The 19,672-nt window shown below is 32.8% G+C and overlaps 1 long non-coding RNA gene across 1 annotated transcript; it reads left to right on the top strand.

Annotated features, from left to right (window-relative positions):
• The first annotated feature begins 5,241 nt into the window (after nucleotides 1–5,241).
• On the top strand, nucleotides 5,242–7,655 carry LOC132744362 (uncharacterized). Its single transcript, XR_009627686.1, has 3 exons — nucleotides 5,242–5,429; nucleotides 6,158–6,218; nucleotides 7,378–7,655. It is a non-coding gene; the product is annotated as an uncharacterized LOC132744362 (long non-coding RNA).
• The last annotated feature ends 12,017 nt before the right edge of the window (nucleotides 7,656–19,672 follow it).

Here is a 19,672-nt window from a genome sequence, read left to right as displayed (position 1 = left end):
TTATTATTATTTCTTCTAAATGTTAAACGTATATTATTATTCACGAAGTAGCTATTTCAAGAACTATTTTTGTACAATTTTCACTATTTTCATTATCTGAGGAAGGTTACAAATTATGAGTAAACTGGTCTTTGGTGTACTTTGTATTATCTTTATTTCAGCATTTTTTCTCTGAAGCTCTCAATTTACCATTTTCAGGAAGATAAACTATATATTTTATCTTCCTGAAAATTGATATATTCGTTGTTAATATGATAGGATAATATGATTTTTTTTTTCAGATCATTAACCAACAGCTTACTATAATCAATCTTGTTTCTATGATATAATATTTACTATTATTCAATTCAAACGTTTATTGCAATTAAGTAAATACATACTTATAGCAAATTACAAATGATAGAAAATTACACATAAACATGAAATTTTCGAGAAGCATAATATACAGGAATATAAACAAATACAATTAATATGCTACATAACATTAAGCATAATCAAAATGTAATAGAGATAGAATTTAAACATTTATCAAAGAAATCAGAAAAAAAATATACATGTATGAATAATTTGTGGCATTTATCGCACAGACATTCTGGGGAAGCAAACGCGAATGTTGTGTTAGTTGTAGACAAACATTGCTGGAGAATACATGACATGGACAAATTCTTACAGACCCTTGGTACTTTCAGGACTTTATTCCTAGAAAGCGCAATTTAGGTGTTGAGAGTAATGTGTGCATGGCTTTAATATCATTGCAGTGTCGATATACTTTTATAGCACTTGAAGGATATTGTTTCAACTTCTACAAACGTTTAAGATATACTATTGTAAGTTTTATCCGGTGCTAGCAGACAAAAACAAACCTAAGAACTAACAAAATACAAACAAATTAACAATACAATGTGCAAAACATACAATTCTTGTTCTGTCTTCTTTAACAACACTTATTATTATTGGAGTATCTCAAAATGTAAATAAAAAATTTGTCTCTTTTTTCAATTCTTTCAATTCTGCCATTCATAACTCGCGTTTTCACTATCGTGCCATCGCGTTTTAACCATCGTGAAATCGCGTTTTCACCATCGTGTCATCGCGCTTTCACCATCGTACCATCGGGTTTTCACCATCGTACCATCGTGCACCGCGGGTAAGGACGAAATAAAAATTCATGTTTGGCAAAACGAAAGAACGTATTTATTGTGCCGTATATCTATTCGGAGAACTAAGTAGAAATATCTGCGTTTTAAATATTAAATTGGTCGAACGTTTACGTTTCAGCTTTCTACAAATTGAATTACTATTGTATTCCCAATTCCTGTTGCGTTCTGTAAATTGAAAATTTATCGGGATAATTCACATCTGCAAATACTTAGAAACGCAAAGTGAGCAATGCATTAGTTAAATAAGAAGGTTAAGCAAACCTCGGGGAACTGCAGCACACATATTAACAACGAGATGATAATTAGTAAAGTTTATTTACATAATATCCTTCAATTATAAATTAATTTTTTTTCTAGGCCACATATCTAAAAAATCACCATATTTGAAATGTTTCGAAATATATTTACCTTTCAAAAAGATAGCAATTTAATAAATTTTAAATGATAACGACTACGCATTTCAAACAGAAAGCAGAGTTGTCTTCAGCCTTTCTTCCATTGTTTACATCATCTTCTTGAACCATGTCGTTCTGTCAGTTTTCTTTGAAAGGATATCTCAATGTTTGACTCAAACATCCCACCCGTGAGGAGACGGATGACCTACAGCGTAAAGAAGGCAAAATATTTCCTTCAAGTATCCAATCATAAGCTCCCGGAACAATCCTTTAGGTTTATTTTTGTATCAACATTTACATATTGATGTCCAAAGTTTCATGTCCTATTCTTTTAAGCCTTAGTTATTGATCTTATGACTGCTTACATTGAAAAGATTACTGTTACAAATTCAAATTGCTATGAAAATATAAAATATAGAAAAACAGAATCCCTAAAGAAAGTCCACCACAACAAAATTGTAAATGTTGCAGGCTCGGTTTGATTGTGCCTGTTCATAGACTGTACTGGAAAGTGCCAGTTACCGTCCAAGCAAAAAATGCTTTTAAATGACTATACTTGGCACAAATATTTACTTGTATGCTTTTGTAACGGCATACTAGTACTCAATCCTAAATACCCTGTTACCATGACAACGAGAGGACGAAAGAAATTGCCAGTAAACTTTATTTTGGGTTGAGTCAACGGCTTTTCAGTGTTCGTTACATTAAGATAAACCTGATTCACAAGTCCAAATTGTTCAAAATAGAGGGCACATCTGCCACTGACCCTCCCTCAATTATCTTTTTGATAGGGGTGGCGCCGAAAAAAGTGACCAATTTTTAACATTTCTCAAACGAAAACAAGTGTTTGGGGCCGCCTTAATAGGACATTTTTCAATATTTAAGCCTCAAAGTGTGTTTGTGAAAAGGCGTGGAAACACGTTTATATGAAGTCAAGGGATAGGTGCAGACAACATCAACATTCATATAAAGACAGAATGAAATACTGAGTAGAGTAGATCAAATACCCAAACGATACCTCATTACGCTTCATTAATGTATCTCTAACGGCATGAACACTTTCTTCACATATTTTAACAACATTGAAAGGCAAGTAAAATGGTATAAAGTTTATATCTCTATAAAATATATTATTTTTATGATATATTATTTTTTATGAATTATTTCTGCTCTCAGACTGGCTCTTTTTAACATGACAGTATAACACCTTGGGTTTTCAGACAGTCATTTAGTTATAAATATAGAAAATAGATTATGTCAAGCAATAAATAACAATCTATACAGACCTGAGATAAATTATTTCCTTTTTGTAAAAAAGAGATCGTACATGAAAATATGAGACATTCAACACATAAGCAGCATATTTTTCTTTCCTTTCACCAAACATAAAATATCGAAAATAAGAGAATTTCGGCACAGAATAGCCCTTTTCTTTATTCTCACCGGACAAGAAAGATATAAACTATAGGCAGAAAAAATACTGTCTTAAATATTAAAAAAAGAAGATATATGATAGCGTTTCCTGTAAGGGATAAATGGAGCCATCATATAAAAGAGAAAATACTTTTTTAAGGATATTTTAAGATCTAATTTTATATGTTACATTGCAATATTTTGTTATTAAGAAATGTTATCGTAAAAGTTCTGAATCACATACAATCTTACTCGAAAGCATTTGTTGGTGTTTGACATTGTAATGATAACTGAAATTTGAAAATCATGAGATCCATTGAAAGCAATTAAAACAAAGTGCAAATCTGAGAAATAATGTGTAATGTTCAAAAGATCGCACGGCCCCTGGCACCGGCTTTAGCGGTATTCATTTCCAAAAAAATAAATTATTGGTATCAACGAAACCGAAGGCTGATACAAATAAAGTTATATTTAAAGTTGGTGTTTCAATTCAACTGAAACTTTTACCAAATTTCACGGTAATTAAAAGCACACAATTGTAGATTATTTTTCAACGTACAAGGAGCTAAACAGTATCACGTTCTTTTTGTTTTTAATTTATTGATAGTGGGCGCCGGCTATGCCATATGTCCCAGACTATTGGCCACTGTTACGTCGCCGTTCATAGAGCCGCTACGGAGAACTTAGATTAATCTCCTCTATACGTTGCTGATCGTAGAGATCTTCTTCCCAGGACCAAATTATTCGCATCGTGGAACGCAGAAAGACAATAGAAAAAAGTACATCTTCCGAGAGGCAGCAGTATCGTTTTTATCTCAGAAATACCATGACAAAAATGTCACCTTAAGTGTAGCAAAAATTATAGCATTAATCATTAGCATTTAATTTGTCAAATGAATAAAAAAGAAGAAAAATGTGAAAACAACCAAAAAAAAACAAAAACAAAAAACGACAAAACAAAATATAAAATAACTAAATAGAATAATTCGCGATTTAAAGAGTTCATGAAAATGTATAATATTAATCAATTTTCAGGAGCGTGACATGTAAAATAATATTGGCTTTGCGTTATTGTATTATTCTACTGAACGCATCAGAAAAATACATAAGGAGAACACGAACAAGCTATTTTTGTCAGAATAACTTATACCAGTATGAAACTGTAAGAACAATCTTCGTTTTTACCAGTGTTAATTGGTGTATGAAGTATGCGGGAATATTTGCAAAAGATATCTAATAAAATATAAGTGTATTAGCAGCTTATCTTATTCATATGTAGATTCATACACTGAAACGGTTGTAACGAAGTAGCATTCTTAAGTTATTAAAATTTTAGGTGTGAATGAAAACAGTTATCCCATACTTCATCACATTGTTGTTATATTTTCTGAGCCTTCGCGATTATTTATTCGAATACTGTAAGTGTTACGATTTTAATATTGTTAAAGCTGGAGCTAGATTTGTATATCATTTTCTATTATCTCCAAAGAAAAACCTTAAATAGCACAGCAAACAGAGAACTAATTAGTAACAACCCCCTCCCGCCGGGAATACCTAGACAACGCTTTAAACAGCAAAATCGAATATATTGCAGACTCGATTTGATTGAATCACATTTAAACGATCCACAAATGTACTAAATAGAACACTGCACTATCACCAAAGGAGCAACATTCAAAAAAATATCAACAATTGTCAAGCACACACAAGTAGAGTATCGGCTGCATTGTAGTTTTGTGTAATAGGGCCACGTTCATAAAATGTTCTTTTCTGAAATAAATATATTAGATATATTTACAAGGAATAAATGTCACATTGGTTACAAGACAGGTGTCTTAACTACCTGTCAGCGCATATATCGTAGGCTAATGTCCTTCTGACCCCGTTGCTTTATACTGTATAACGTCAATGCTGTTGTGTTACTTTACCTCAGTAGAAAGGACTGGTTTCACACTCAATCACAAACTATGTATATTACTACCATTTTATCTCTGACTATTATTTATATCATTATAAGAAAAACTCAATTTCCTCAATTCTTCCGTAGTAAGAAACATAAAGATATCGTCATTTTAGTGTAGTAACGTGTTAACTCCTGATATAATTCAATAGGAGTAAAGCCGTTTCCGCACTTTTTATCGCACGAAAGAACAGCGAATCTGTTTATTCAAGGGTGTTAAATTAATGTATAAAAGATAGAAAGCGGAAAGGTATCAAACTTGATAAGAAAAATGCTTTTACAATGCAACGGGAAATTTAAATTATCTTCCTTAATAAAATCGTAATATTTATATAGCAGGAAAAGGGATGAAAAGTTACGTTTTTGTCGATTTTTGTTAGTCACAGCTTACAATATTGATTTAAAACAGACACGCAGGTTCAAATTATGAAATGGAATTTACGATGTGTTTTATTTTTAAATTATTTGTATTTTCAGAAATACTCGTTATGTCCTTTCAAGGTAAGCTTAATCTTTGTGCATACCTTCTTATGCACATGTTCGGTAGAATTAATCTCCTGTATTAATATATTATAAGTTGAACAATATATAACATAATAATAATAATAATAATAATAATAATGATAATGATATTTTTTTTTTTAAAAATGATGATTATAATGAAGATGATAACTTTTATATAATAATGAAAATGATCATGATGATAATAATTATAACAAAACTAATGATGATAATTTCACATTATTAGAAATAATATTGATCTTCTTACCTTCTTTAAAGTATATATGATACAAACCCTGAAATTTCAAGGGAGTAAACGTGATTTTTTGGGGGCTGGCAATTTATCGCAATACCATGGCTAGCTTTTTTCAAAATCGTACAATCTACTCTGTTTCTCGTTACCAAGGTCACCTGCTTATTCATGTTAGCATTACGCATTTGCAAATAGTTCAAATAGGCCTACTTGTATAAAAAGATAAACTGTTAATCTTAATTGAAAAATGTGTCGACTAGATATTATGACATTCTTAATGATTTAATACACTTTATTTTAACAGTTGTTTAAGCCAGTCATATTATTAGTTTATACACATAACCTAAAGAAATGAACTAACGATACTCGAAATCGGTCGTTTAAATGATCAAAAAAGTTTATGCAAAATTTATGCAATTTATTTAAGTTTATATTATTTTCCTATCATATAGACTGACGTTTCAATTTGTTACAGATATTCCAGAAGAATATCGACGTGGACGTGGCATAATAGTCATGACAGAAAGTTCAAGTGGGTACGTTGTAAGCGCTTATTATTTTATTATCTTCCAAAATCCGTCATATAGTCGATCATTTTGTATTGCATTTTATAACAACAGGATTGTTGAAATTCATTCTAATGTTTACCAACGGATATTAAAATGTACTTGTACCTGTACATTTTGTAATCAAATAGTAATACACTCTAATGGCAACTTTATTGCGTATTTGGAGACCTAAAAATTGAATATAGTGAACAAAGTACTAACCTGAATTCATAGTCACAATATATAGACAGGTAAATTTCATATATAAAAAGTCGCATATCGAAAATGCGCTCTTGCGTACTTTACACACTTGTGTCTGTAAAATAATATTGATGCTAACGTTATCGAAGCACACCGACTGGAAGGGATTGCAAAAATGTCCGAGTTCTTTTGAATGTTCGGTTACATGTGAGACAAAATATTTTTTGTCCCAGGTTACATAAAAAACCCATAAAAAAGGTCTGTCAACCGGAAGCACTGCAAACATCAAAATTACATTAAATTACAGCACACTCGGTTTGACTGCACCTTTTTATATGGCAAATTATGTAAAGCTACAGCGCCCAAAGCACCGGGGCTCAAGTCATACATTTAAGCGGCTGTTTCCCTGAGCAAGAAACTGTACACTCCATGCTTTACAGGTACCTGAAACGGTTTGAATAGTGTATATAAGATTATAGCTTCATACACAATCAAACTGAGTAGAACTCTGTTTAAACTTAGGAAAAGGTAAGGTGTAATGATGTTGTCATGTTGAAACGTTGGTATTATTGTTTCCTGCACGTTAGTGTTGAAGAATGAATACCGCTAAGGCCGGTGCTAGGGGGCGTGAGAGATGTTACATATTTACGTTATCTATCATAAGCAAACTTCATCAAACTGGGTCCGCAAAGTTCATGTGTATTGTCGTTTCATTGTTTCCGAGGGATCATCCCTTTGCCAGATTTTTACACTTATTTATGCTGTATAAAACCACACAGTCCTAGCTTTTTCGGTATCAGACTGTTTTAGTTATAAAGATAAAATGTAAGTACACGTGTATTTTTATTATCTTATTATCTTTTTACAGACAGTTTGCCGTGAAATAAGACATTTAATTACCTTGAGGAATACAAATTTTTATATAGTAATCTGTTTGTCATTTTAGATCTCAAAACGGCACAAAGAGATGGATGATATTCTTCGCCTTACTTTCAGTTTTGTTGATACTTTCGGAAATTCTATATATTTACAAGACCTATTGTCTGAGACAAAGTTACGGCACAAAGGACTTTATATGAAGTTTACATAAATAGTATATGACTGCAAGACGATATGCCTAAAACAGAGAACATAATTCTTACATTCTTACTTATTTCGTACACTTTTTTATTGTTGACGCACATGTGGAGTGACGTTACTTCATTACTTAATTTATCTGTCAAATGTTAAATCTCATATGCTATTGCATTACTCTATTGAGATATAGCATTGTCTTTGAATTAATGTTAAGCATGCTAGATAGGAGTTGATCTTAAGGTAACGTAAAATTAACAAATATAGATATATATACTGAAATTTATTATTATTTCTTCTAAATGTTTAACGTATAAAAATTGCGTTGTTTATAAATAAAGAAGTAGCTATTACAAGAACTATTTTTTGTACATTGCACTTTTTTCATTATATGAGGAAGGGTAGGTATTTGGTATATTTTGTTATATTTTTATTTCAGCGTTTTTTTTTCTCTGAGGCTCTCAATTACCATTTTCAGGAAGATAAACTATATATTTTAATATCTTCCTGAAAATTGATATATTCGTTGTTAATAAGATAGGATGATATGATGAAATTTATTTTTGTCAGATCATGTAACCAATAGTTTACTGTAACCAATCTTGTTTCTATGATTTAATAGTCGCTATTAATAATCTGTGGCATATATCGCATAGACAATCTGGGTAAGCAAACGCGAATGTTGTGTTACTAGCTGGAGAAGACTTGAACTGAGCCTGGAACATTTTCAATTATGCCATGTTGGGCTTTCTTTAGGGATTCTTATTTTCTCTATTTTGACATGGACAAATTCTTAATATTTACTTGTAACAGACCCTTGGAACTTTCAGGACTTTTTTCCTAGAAAGCGCAATTGATGGTGGTGAAAGTAGTGTGTGCATGGCTTTAATATAATTGCAGTGTCGATATACTTTTATAGCACTTGAAAGACATTTGTTTCAACTTCTACAAACGTTTAAGATATAATATTGTTTTGTTTTAAGATATAATATTGCTAGCGGACAAAAACAAACCAAATAACTAACAAAATACAAACAAATAAACAATACAATGTGCCAAACAAATCTCTCGTGAAAATAAAAAATTAACACACTTCAGCATAAATTATTCATTCAAAGATAATACATACAATTCTCTATTCGGAGAACTTTGTAGATATCTCTACGTTTAAATATTAAATTGGTCGTACGTTTAAGTTTCAGCTTTCTACAAATTGAATTACCATTTCCTGTTCCGTTATGTAAATTGAAAATTTATCGGAATAGTTCACATCTGCAAATACTTAAAAAACACAATGTTAGCAATGTATAAGTTAAATAAGAAGGTAAAGAACTGCAGGACAAATATGTACAACAGGATGATAATACGTAAAGCCTATTTACATAATATCCTTCAATTATAAAATTGATTATGTTTCAGGCCACGCATTTAAAAATGCACCATATTTGAAATGTTTCGAAGTATATTTACATTTCAAAAAGGCAGCAATTTATTCCATATCCTTGATGATAACGACTAGTCATTTCAAACAGAAAGCAGACTGCTCTGCCTTGTGCCCTGTCCTGTTTTTGTTTGGGGTCCTCCTGGACTCCTTGCCACTAGCTCTTGTTGCTGGGTCTCGTTGGGGTTGCGTTCATTGAACGCCGCCTATTCTTGTTGATCTTGTTTATCATATTTTATTTGTCTTAATCCCTTCTTTTATAGTTGATATTATCTTCGTGAACTATGCCGTACTGTTAGTATTCTGGGAAAGGATATCTCATTGTTTGACTCAAACATCCGAAGATACATGGCGCAGCCATGATGCGTCGGAAGTTACACAGCGCAATGAAGGCTACATATTTCAATCAGTTACAGAGACATAAACTTATAAAACAATTCTTCAGGTTAAGTATTTATCAGCATATACTCGATCATATCCAAAGCTTCATGTCCCAATCTTTTAAGCCTATCATAATATCCTTCAATTATGATAAAATCAATTTTCTAACTGAAGGATAAATGCAATTGATCTTAATTAATTATATTTTTCTGTCAACAGTAAGAATATACCACGAATTGTTAACCCCTCTAACTTCTAGATTTGAAAGTTGTTCACCTTTTCCAGTATAGAGTCAAGCCATTGTCCCAAATGGCAAGTCTATTCGGGTAATTAAAAAGATTTAAGGTTAACTTAACCCATCACCGGATGAGCATTTTGTGAAAAATGACTGTGTTCATTGAAAAACCTCCTGTTACAAGTTCAAATTGCTATGAAATTATAAAAAATACTTTAATACTGATCAAACTTGGCACAAATTTTTACTGGACCATAGCCTTTGTAACAGCATGCTCAATAGTTAATTTCCAGTTACAATGACAACGAGAGGACATCTAAAAATTGCCAACAATCATTATTTTGCGTTGATTGTTTCCATCAAAAATGATTTCAAAGTGTTGCAACTTCTTAAGGGATTGATACAGAGGCAAATGATTTTCAGTGTTGGTTACACGTTACCTTAAGATCAACCTGAGGCTAAGTTCTCTTAAGTCCCAAAATTTATTGGCGTTGAGGGGCGGAAGCCCCCCCCTCCCTCTTCAAACCCCCAAGCATAAGAGGTCACATCCCTCACTGGCACTCCCTCATGTATCTTTTTGATAGGGATCAGAGCCGAAAAAAGTGACTACTTTTTTAACAATATTTCTATAACGAAAACAAGTGCTTGGGGCTGCCTTAATAGGACATGTTTTTACTACTTGAGACCTAAAAGGGGAGGGTGTGAAAATGCGTTGAAACACGTCTATATTATGAAGTAAAGGGTTAAGTGCAGACTACATCGACAATCATTTTAGACAGAATGAAATACTAGGTAGATGAAAAACCTCATAACTCTCCAACGATATCTCAAAACGCTTCATGAATGTATCTCTAACACCATGACTACTTTCTTCACACATTTTCTATCAATATTGCAGGACAAGTAAACTGATATAAAGTTTATATCGCCATAAAATATATTTTCTTTTATAACATATTTTTGTTCTGGCTCTCTTTTAGAATATATTTGCTCTGGATCTCTTTTAGGATATATGGACAACACCTTGGGTTTTCAAACAATCATTTTGTTATAAGTATAGTAAATTGATTATGTCAAGCAATAAATAACAATTTTTACAGACTTGAGATGAATTATTTCCTTTGTGTAAAAGAGAGATCGTACTTAAGAAAATATGAGATATCCAACACTTAACGAACATATTTCTTTTCATAATATCATATTTTTTTTCACCAGACATACAATATCGAAACTAAGAGACTTTGGGCACAAAAGAACCATTTTCTTTTTCTCACCGGACAAGAAAGATATTAACTATACATAGAAAAAATGGAGCCATCATATGAAAGAGAAAGGTCTTAATTTATAAAGATCTTATTTTTATGTTACATTGCAATATTGTGTTACTACGAAATGATATTGTGATAGTACTAAATTTCACACAAAATCTTAATCGAAACATAAAATTGGAGGGCTATTTAGAATTTGTTGTTTTTTTATATTGTTATGATTACGAACAATTCTAGAAAGCGATTAAAACAAAGTGCAAATCATAGACATTTGCTTGTTTGGTTTTACTGAGTCTGTTCATGAGATATAATGTTTAATGTTCAACAACTAGCACGGCCCCTAGCACCGGAAGATGATACAAATGAATCTATATTTAAAGTTAAAGTTTTAACTCAAGTGTAACTTTTACAAAACTTCACGGTAATGCAAAACACACACTTGTATAATAATTTTTTCAGGTCAAAGAGGGGTGATTATTTACCAGAAGGACATTATCGAATGAATCCGCAAAAAGAAATAATAAGATAATTGCATAAAAATGAATTACATTTGTCAGTCATTTTGATAACGTTTTCATTTTTCTATTATAACTCATAAAAAAATTTAACCAACAAATGTTTCGCGTGCAATGGTAAAGTAAACATAGAAACCGAACTCGGTCAAAGATCTGATCCCTATCAAAGAGAAAAATATATATAGACAGATAAATAAATCCTCGTACATGTTGAGGTGATTGATTAATCTTAAAACCTTTCCTATTAAAATTGCTTGGCAAGAAGAGCATTGCGTAAATATTTAGAAACGGAAATATCTTACCGGTTTGATACTTTACACAAATACAATTAAAACAGCAAGAAATGGCAGATTTCTTTCGTCTGTAGACATGTGTTGAAAGTGTTGGTATGTAAATTTCTTTGATAGATAAATTCTCTGTAAATTGAGATATGCTGATTGAGAAACCTAAAGTTAAAGTGAAGGCAAATTCAAACATTCGTATTTTTGTACAATTTTAAAATGAAGGCCTCATGCAAATTTGCTTCCAAAAGAGTCATTACTTTTTATTTACGGCAGAGGTGTTAGTTTCAAGGATAACACACGAAGGAATTAACTGCAACGTTCTTTTTAAACATACAAAGTTCGAACGTACATTTTATCAAGTATCATAATGATAAATAATGTAATGATACCTTTACACATTCATTCTGTGCAGCAAACTCGAAAAGGATTGGCATAAGATGCAAATCTTTATAAATATTGTGTCTTCGTCGAAACCCAGGGATCATGAGATCGGGTCCTACTTGAGATTAGACCGTGTTTATTCATATGACACTAGCACTGATTGGTTCTAGGAAGCAAAATCGAAAGTGATTTAGTATAAGTTGCAAGAACTTGTTTGCAATCGTGTTTATTATAAATGTTTAAACTACACATACGTTGCAATTTCAAACTAAAATTGAATATACATCTATTTACACTTGAACATGTATTCAAGCCGGTGCTACGGTGCGTGGGGGATGTTGCACTTTTTCATTATCCCTAATGTACAGACTAAATCAAACCGAGTCTGCAATTTTCATGTACTTTCAAATTGGCTGTTTTTAATGCTTCCGAGGGATCGCTTTTTTCCAGATATTTTACACTTGACGTTATTTATTATTTTAATTATTTCAAAATTCTATTGCAAACCATTAAATATCATGAGAGTGAAATCCGTACCCATGAAACAAGGAAATAATAAGCACAGGGTAGTCAAGGAAATCCATAGCATTTGCCTAAAGTTGTAAAGACCTCTGTAAATAATCCTTAAATAAATTGCTTGTAATTTGTCTATTTTCTAAGCAATTTACAGACTGAAAAGCAGAAAACATTGTTTATGATATTATTATGTTCAACAACAGTAACGCTACATAATGATATTATATTTTATCGTCATTTTTGCTGTTGATGTGATCCCATCTGGTTGCGAACTTCATTCTGTAAATATTTGATTAAAAATATATATCTTGAAGATTAAGCAAACGAGCTACGAAACGTTTCAATTATCAAAATAACTTCGTTTTTTTTCCAGTAGTTTTCTCGTTCAAAAATGCACATTTTGTCAATAAGGTACCATCCGCGCATTTATATAATACATAAATGAGTGACACATTTATGGTTAAATCTAGGTATGTTTTCTTAATTTAACATTTGTTCAGGTCAGCTTAAGCCAAGACAAGGAGGCGTTGAAGATAGTTCTGAGTCATAGTGAGTAAATCAATTTCAACTATTTAATGACGTCATCATTAATTTTGACTCAGAACGATAATATTTGGCGGCTACCGGTACCTTAATCGACATGTGTAAAAAATAATAATGGTACAATCATATGATAAAGGTACCATTTAACTATTTGCTCATTTTTTCCCGTAAATATATAGTCATTTTAGTGTAGTAACGTGTTAACTCCTGATATTATTCAAAAGGAGTTAAGCCGTTTCTGCACTAACGTGACGATTTATGTATAAAAATAGAAAGAGGAAAAGTATCAAACTTGATGAGAAAAATGTTTTTACAATGCAACGGGAAATTTAAAATTTCTTCCTTAATAAAAACTTTATATTTATATAGCAGGAATAGGGATGAAAAAGTTACGTTTTGTCGATTTATGTTAGTCACAGCTTACAATATTGATTTAAAACAGACAACCAGGTTCAAAATATGAAATGGAATTTACAATGTGCTTCATTTTCAAATTATTTGTATTTTCAGAAATACTCGTTATGTCCTTACAAGGTAAGCTTAATCTTTGTGCATACCTTCTTATACACATGTTGGGTGGAATTATTCACCTGTATTGATATATTATAAGTTGAACAATATATAACCTAATAATAATAATAATAATAATAATAACTAAAACAAAAAAATAATAATAATTATAAAAATGATGATGATGATGATAACTATTATTTGATAATGAAAATGATGATGATGATAAAAATAACAATAATAATGATGATAATTTCACATTATTAGAAATAAGATTGATTTTCTTACCATTCAAGGGAGTAAACGTGATTTTTTGTGGGGGCTGGAAATTTATCGCAATGCCATGGCTAGCCGTACAATCTACTCTGTTTGTTGTTACTAAGGACACCTGCTTATTTATGTTAGCATACGCATTTGCAAATAGTGCTTATGTGCCTACATGTATATAAAAAAATATAAATCGTTAATCTTTATTGAAAAATGTGTCGACTAGATATTAGTACATTTTTAATTATCTAATACACATGAGCCGTGTCACGACAAAACCAACATAGTGCGTTTGCGACCAGCATGGATCCAGACCAGCCTGCACATCCGTGCAGTCTGATTAGGATCAATGCTGTTCGCTAACCAACTTTCTTAAAGTAGAGGAACTGATAGCGAACAGCATGGATCCTGGTCAGACTGCGCGGATGCGCAGGCTGGTCTGGATTCATGCTGGTCGCAAACGCAATATGTTGGTTTTGTCGTGACACGGCTCACATTATTTAAACAGGCGTTTATGCCAGTCATATTATTAGTTTATACACAAAACCTAAATGAAATGAACTAACAATAATCAAAATCGGTCGTTTAAATGATCAAAATTATGCTAAATTTATTCAATGCATTATAGTTTACATTAATTTCCTATAATATAGACTGAAGTTTGAATTTGTAACAGATATTCCAGAAGAAAATCGACGTGAACGTGGCATAATAGTCATGACGGGAAGTTCAAGTGGGTACGTTGAAAGCGTTTATTATTTTATTGTCTTACAATATCCGTCATATAGTTGATCATTTTTTATTGCATTTTATTATTGCAGGATCGTAGAAAGTCATTCTATTGTTCACCTGACATTAAAATGTACTAGTACCTGTATAATTTTGTAATAAAAAAGTAATTCAATCTAATAGCAACTTTATTGCGTATTTGGAGACCGAAATAAATGAATATAGTGAACAAAGTACTAACCTGAATTCATAGTCACAATATATAGACCTGTTAATTTCATATATAAAAAGTCGCATATCGAATAATGCGGACAAAATGTTAACGCTCTTGCGTACTTTACACACTTGTGTCTGCAAACTTATACTGATGCTAACGTAATCGAAGCACACCGACTCGAAAAGATTGCAAAATGTCCGAGTTCTTTTGAATGTTCGGTTACATGTAAGACAAAATATTTTTTTTGTCCCAGGTTACATAAAAAATTGAAAAAACTTCAGTCAACCGGATGCACTGCAAACATCAAAATTACATAAAATTGCAGCAGACTCGGATTGACTGCACCTTTTCATTGCAAATTATGTAAAGCGAAAAGTCGAAAAATAACAAGTTAAAATTGAGGGGGCGTGCAGCAAAAACACGCTAATTAGCGAGGGCGTGGGTCGAAGTTTAATTAATAAGACATCGCCCCGCGGGGGCGCGGAGCGAGATTTAAGAAATAAAACGGCAGGGTCGCGGGACAAAAACATGCTAATTAGCGGGGTCGCGAGGCATAGTTAAATAAATAAAACTTTGTCGCGCGCCACCGCTAATTAACGTGTTTTGTCCCGCGATCCAGCCAAGCGAAAAGTCAATTATTAACATGTTAAAATGGCGGGGATGCGAAGCGAAAACACACTTATTAGCGAGGGCGAGGGGCGAAGTTTAATAAATAAAACGTCGCCCAGCGAGGGCGCAGAGCGAGATTATAGAAATAAAACGATGTGGTCGCGGGACGAAAACACGATAATTACCAGGGACGAGGCCAATTTTGACCCCAGGTCTTTTATTTGAACAAACTTGGTAGACATTCACTAAAAGATGTTTCATGCTTAATATCTTAACTCTAGCTATTTGGGTTTTTTCAAAGAAGATTTTTTAAGTTTTTGCTATACACATATAAGGAAAATCAATGACCCCCGGGGCGGTGCCAATTTTGATCCCAGGGATTTTATTTGAACAAACTTGGTAGACACCTATTAGAACATGTTTAATGCTAAATATCTTAGCCATAGCTCTTTGATTTCTTTAAAAGAAGATTTTTTAAGTTTTTACTATATGCATATAGGGAAAATCAATGACCCCCCAGGGCGGGGCCAATTTTAACCCCAGGGCTTTTATTTGAACAAACTTGGTAGACACTTATTAGAAGATGTTTCATGCTAAATATCTTAGCTCTAACTCTTTTGGATCTTTAAAAGAAGATTTTTTAAGTTTTTACTATATGCATATAGGGAAAATCAATGACCCCCTGGGGCGGGGCCAATTTTGACCCCAGGGCTTTTATTTGAACAAACTTGGTAGACACCTATTAGAACATGTTTGATGCTCAATATCTTAGCCATAGCTCTTTGAGTTCTTTAAAAGAAGATTTTTTAAGTTTCTACTATATGCATATAGGGAAAATCAAAGACCCCCCGGGGCAGGGCCAATTTTAACCCCAGGGCTTTTATTTGAACAAACTTGGTAGACACCCATTAGAACATGTTTCATGCTAAATATCTTAGCTCTAGTTCTTTGGGTTCTTTAAAAGAAGATTTTTTAAGTTTTTACTATATGCATATAGGGAAAATCAATGACCCCCTGGGGCGGGGCCAATTTTGACCCCAGGGCTTTTATTTGAACAAACTTGGTAGACACTTACTAGAAGATGTTTCATGCCAAATATCTAAGCTCTACCTCTTATAGTTTTTGAAAAGAAGATATTTAAAGTTTTTTCTTTCGGTTGCCATGGCAACCAGAGTTCTGCATGGAATTAAATTCTTTGAACAATTTTTAAAGGTGACCACCAAAGGAACATTCCTGTGAAGTTTGGATGAAATTGGCTTAGTGGTTTATGAGGAGATGTCATTTAAAGTAAAAGTTTACGGACGGACGACGGACGGACGGACGGACGGCCGGCCGGACGGACGCCGGACGAAAAGCGATCACAAAAGCTCACCCTGTCACTTTGTGACAGATGAGCTAAAAATGAACAAAGGGCAAAAACTCCAAAATTAGGCAATGCGGAGTTATGTTTTTTTGCACTGCACTTCTATTCAATGAGATCTATCTATCTATAAAGTCTTGATGATATCAGAGTTATATCCCGGGTAAAAGTCAAAGTGTAAAAATTAACAAAGGGCAATAACTCCAAAATTAGACCAGGCTTTGTTTAAGTTCTTTAAGCATTGCAATTCTATCCAATTATATCTAGCTACCTACAAAGTTTCATGTTGATATCTTTAATAGTTTTAAAGTATTGTCCAGGACAAAAGTCAAAAAGTAAAAATAAACAAAGGGCAATTACTTCAAAATAAGGCAAGGCAGAGTAATGATTCTTAAGCACTGCACTTCCACCCAATGAGACCTATCTATCTACAAAGTTTCATGTTGATATCTCTTATAATTTTAGAGTAATGTCCCAGACAAAGTTCAAAGTGTCAAAATGAACAAAGGGCAATAACTCCAAAAGTAGGCAAGGCAGAGTTACGGTTCTTGTGCACTGCACACCTACTCAATGAGATCTATCTACCTCCAAAGTTTCATGTTGATACCTCTTATACTTTTAGAGTTATGTCCCGGACAAAGTTCAAAGTGTAAAATAAACAAAGGGGGATAATTCAAAAATTAGGCAAGGCAGAGTTACGGTTCTTGTGCACTGCACACCTACTCAATGAGATCTATCTACTACAAAGTTTCATGTTGATATCTCTTATACTTTTAGAGTTATGTCCCGGACAAATTTCAAAGTGTAAAAATAAACAAAGGGGGGTAATTCAAAAACACCAATTAGGCAAGGCAGAGTTACGGTTCTTGTGCACTGCACACCCTACTCAATGAGATCTATCTACCTACAAAGTTTCATGTTGATACCTCTTATACTTTTAGAGTTATGTCCCGGACAAAGTTCAAAGTGTAAAATAAACAAAGGGGGATAATTCAAAAATTAGGCAAGGCAGAGTTATGGTTCTTGTGCACTGCACACCTACTCAATGAGATCTATCTACCTACAAAGTTTCATGTTGATACCTCTTGTTGTTTCAAAGTTATGTCCCGGACAAGAAAAGGGGACGGACGGACGGACGAACGGAAAGACGGACGGACGGACGGACGGACGGACAAGGCGGCGACTATATGCTCCCCCGAAATTTTTTCGGGGAGCATAATAAGAAGGTTAAGCAAACCTCGGGGGACTGCAGCACAAATATTTACAACGAGATGATAATTAGGAAAGTTTATTTACATAACATCCTTCAATTATAAAATTGATTATGTTTCAGGCCACGCGTCTAAAAATGCACCATATTTAAAATGTTTTGTAATATATTTACATTTCAAAAAGACAGCAATTTAATAAATGTTTAATGATAACGACTAGTCATTTCAAACAGAAAGCAAGCTTGTCTTAAGTCCTTCTTATATTGTTTACATCATCTTCGTGAACCATGTCTTACTGTCAGTTTTCTTGAAAAGGATATCTCAGTGTTTGACTCAAACATCCGAAGATGCATGGCGCATCCATGAGGAATCGGATGACCCACAGCGTAAAAAAGGCAAAATATTTCCATCAATTATCGAATAATATGCTCCCGGAACAAGCATTTAGATTAATAATTGTATCAACATTTACATGATGATGTCCAACGTTTCATGTCCCATTCTTTTAAGCCTTAATAATTTATCTTAACTAATTATATAAATGCTTTCAATAAAAAAACTACTATTACAAGTTCAAATTGCAATGAAACTTTAAAAAAATGTTATTAACTGATTAAATTTGGCACAGATATTTACTGGACCATAACCTTCGTAACGGTATAATTTTAAATTTCCTGTTACAATGCCAACGAGAGGACATCTCAAAATTGCCAAAAATCTTTATTTTGCGTTGAGTCTTTTCAGTGTTCATTATACTTTACCTTGAGATCGACCTGAGGCAATTTTCCGCCTCTCACAAGTCCTAATTTTTTTTAAATAGAGGACGTATATGCCACTGGCTCTGCCTCATGTATCTTTGTGATAGGGTGACCACCTTTTTTAACATATCTCAAACAAAAACAAGTGTTTGGGGCCGCCTTAATGGGACATTTGTCACTGTTTGAGACCTCAAAGGGGTGTGTGTGAAAAGGCGTGGAAACACGTCTATATGAAGTCAAGGGTTAGGTGCAGACAACATATACTATCATATATTATTACCCCTCACTTTTTTCGTAATGTTAATTTCCCATAGGCCTCTGGGAGGTATTTTTACTGCTAATGCAAGTGTACCACGTGCCTAAGAATTTTGTACTGTTACATTGGTAACAGTATTTTTTAACAGTATAAAATCTGGTCACGTGGTCTATTTTCTAAATAAAATGAAATAAAATGGCCGCCATTTTTTTCTCGATTCATTCTTATTTTCAACGTTAACCCGAATAGGACATCAATTTCTTCTCTGGTGTTACTATGACACTCATAAAATTTAGTTGTTTGCAATGTATAAAATATCTTTTTGTTGAATACATCCGTTTTCAACGGAAGTAATTGCAATGTAAATAAATATGTGTCAAACTGGAACATGCAGACGATTTAAGCATGCAGCAAAGGATTATTCTACAATTTTAATCAGTGAAACGTTACAGATATGGTGGACAGACATAGTATATCATCGTTATTTTGTAAAAAACCATGCTAAAAAAATCTGGAAACAGAAGGATCAGATTTCACAGATCATAACCGTGTAAATGGGTTAGTGTTTTGTTTTCTAAATAAAACCTAGCTTATTGTATGTTTATGATTTGTAGATATCACCACTTGCTTAAAGAATAAAAGAAATAGAAAACTTCTCAAAAAGGCCTCAAGTAAACTTAAACAGT

Source organism: Ruditapes philippinarum, unplaced genomic scaffold, assembly GCF_026571515.1.
Source record: "Ruditapes philippinarum isolate M1 unplaced genomic scaffold, ASM2657151v2 ctg600_1_1_1_1, whole genome shotgun sequence".
Taxonomy (NCBI): Eukaryota; Metazoa; Mollusca; class Bivalvia; order Venerida; family Veneridae; genus Ruditapes; species Ruditapes philippinarum.
This window is presented reverse-complemented; position numbering and strand designations above follow the sequence as displayed.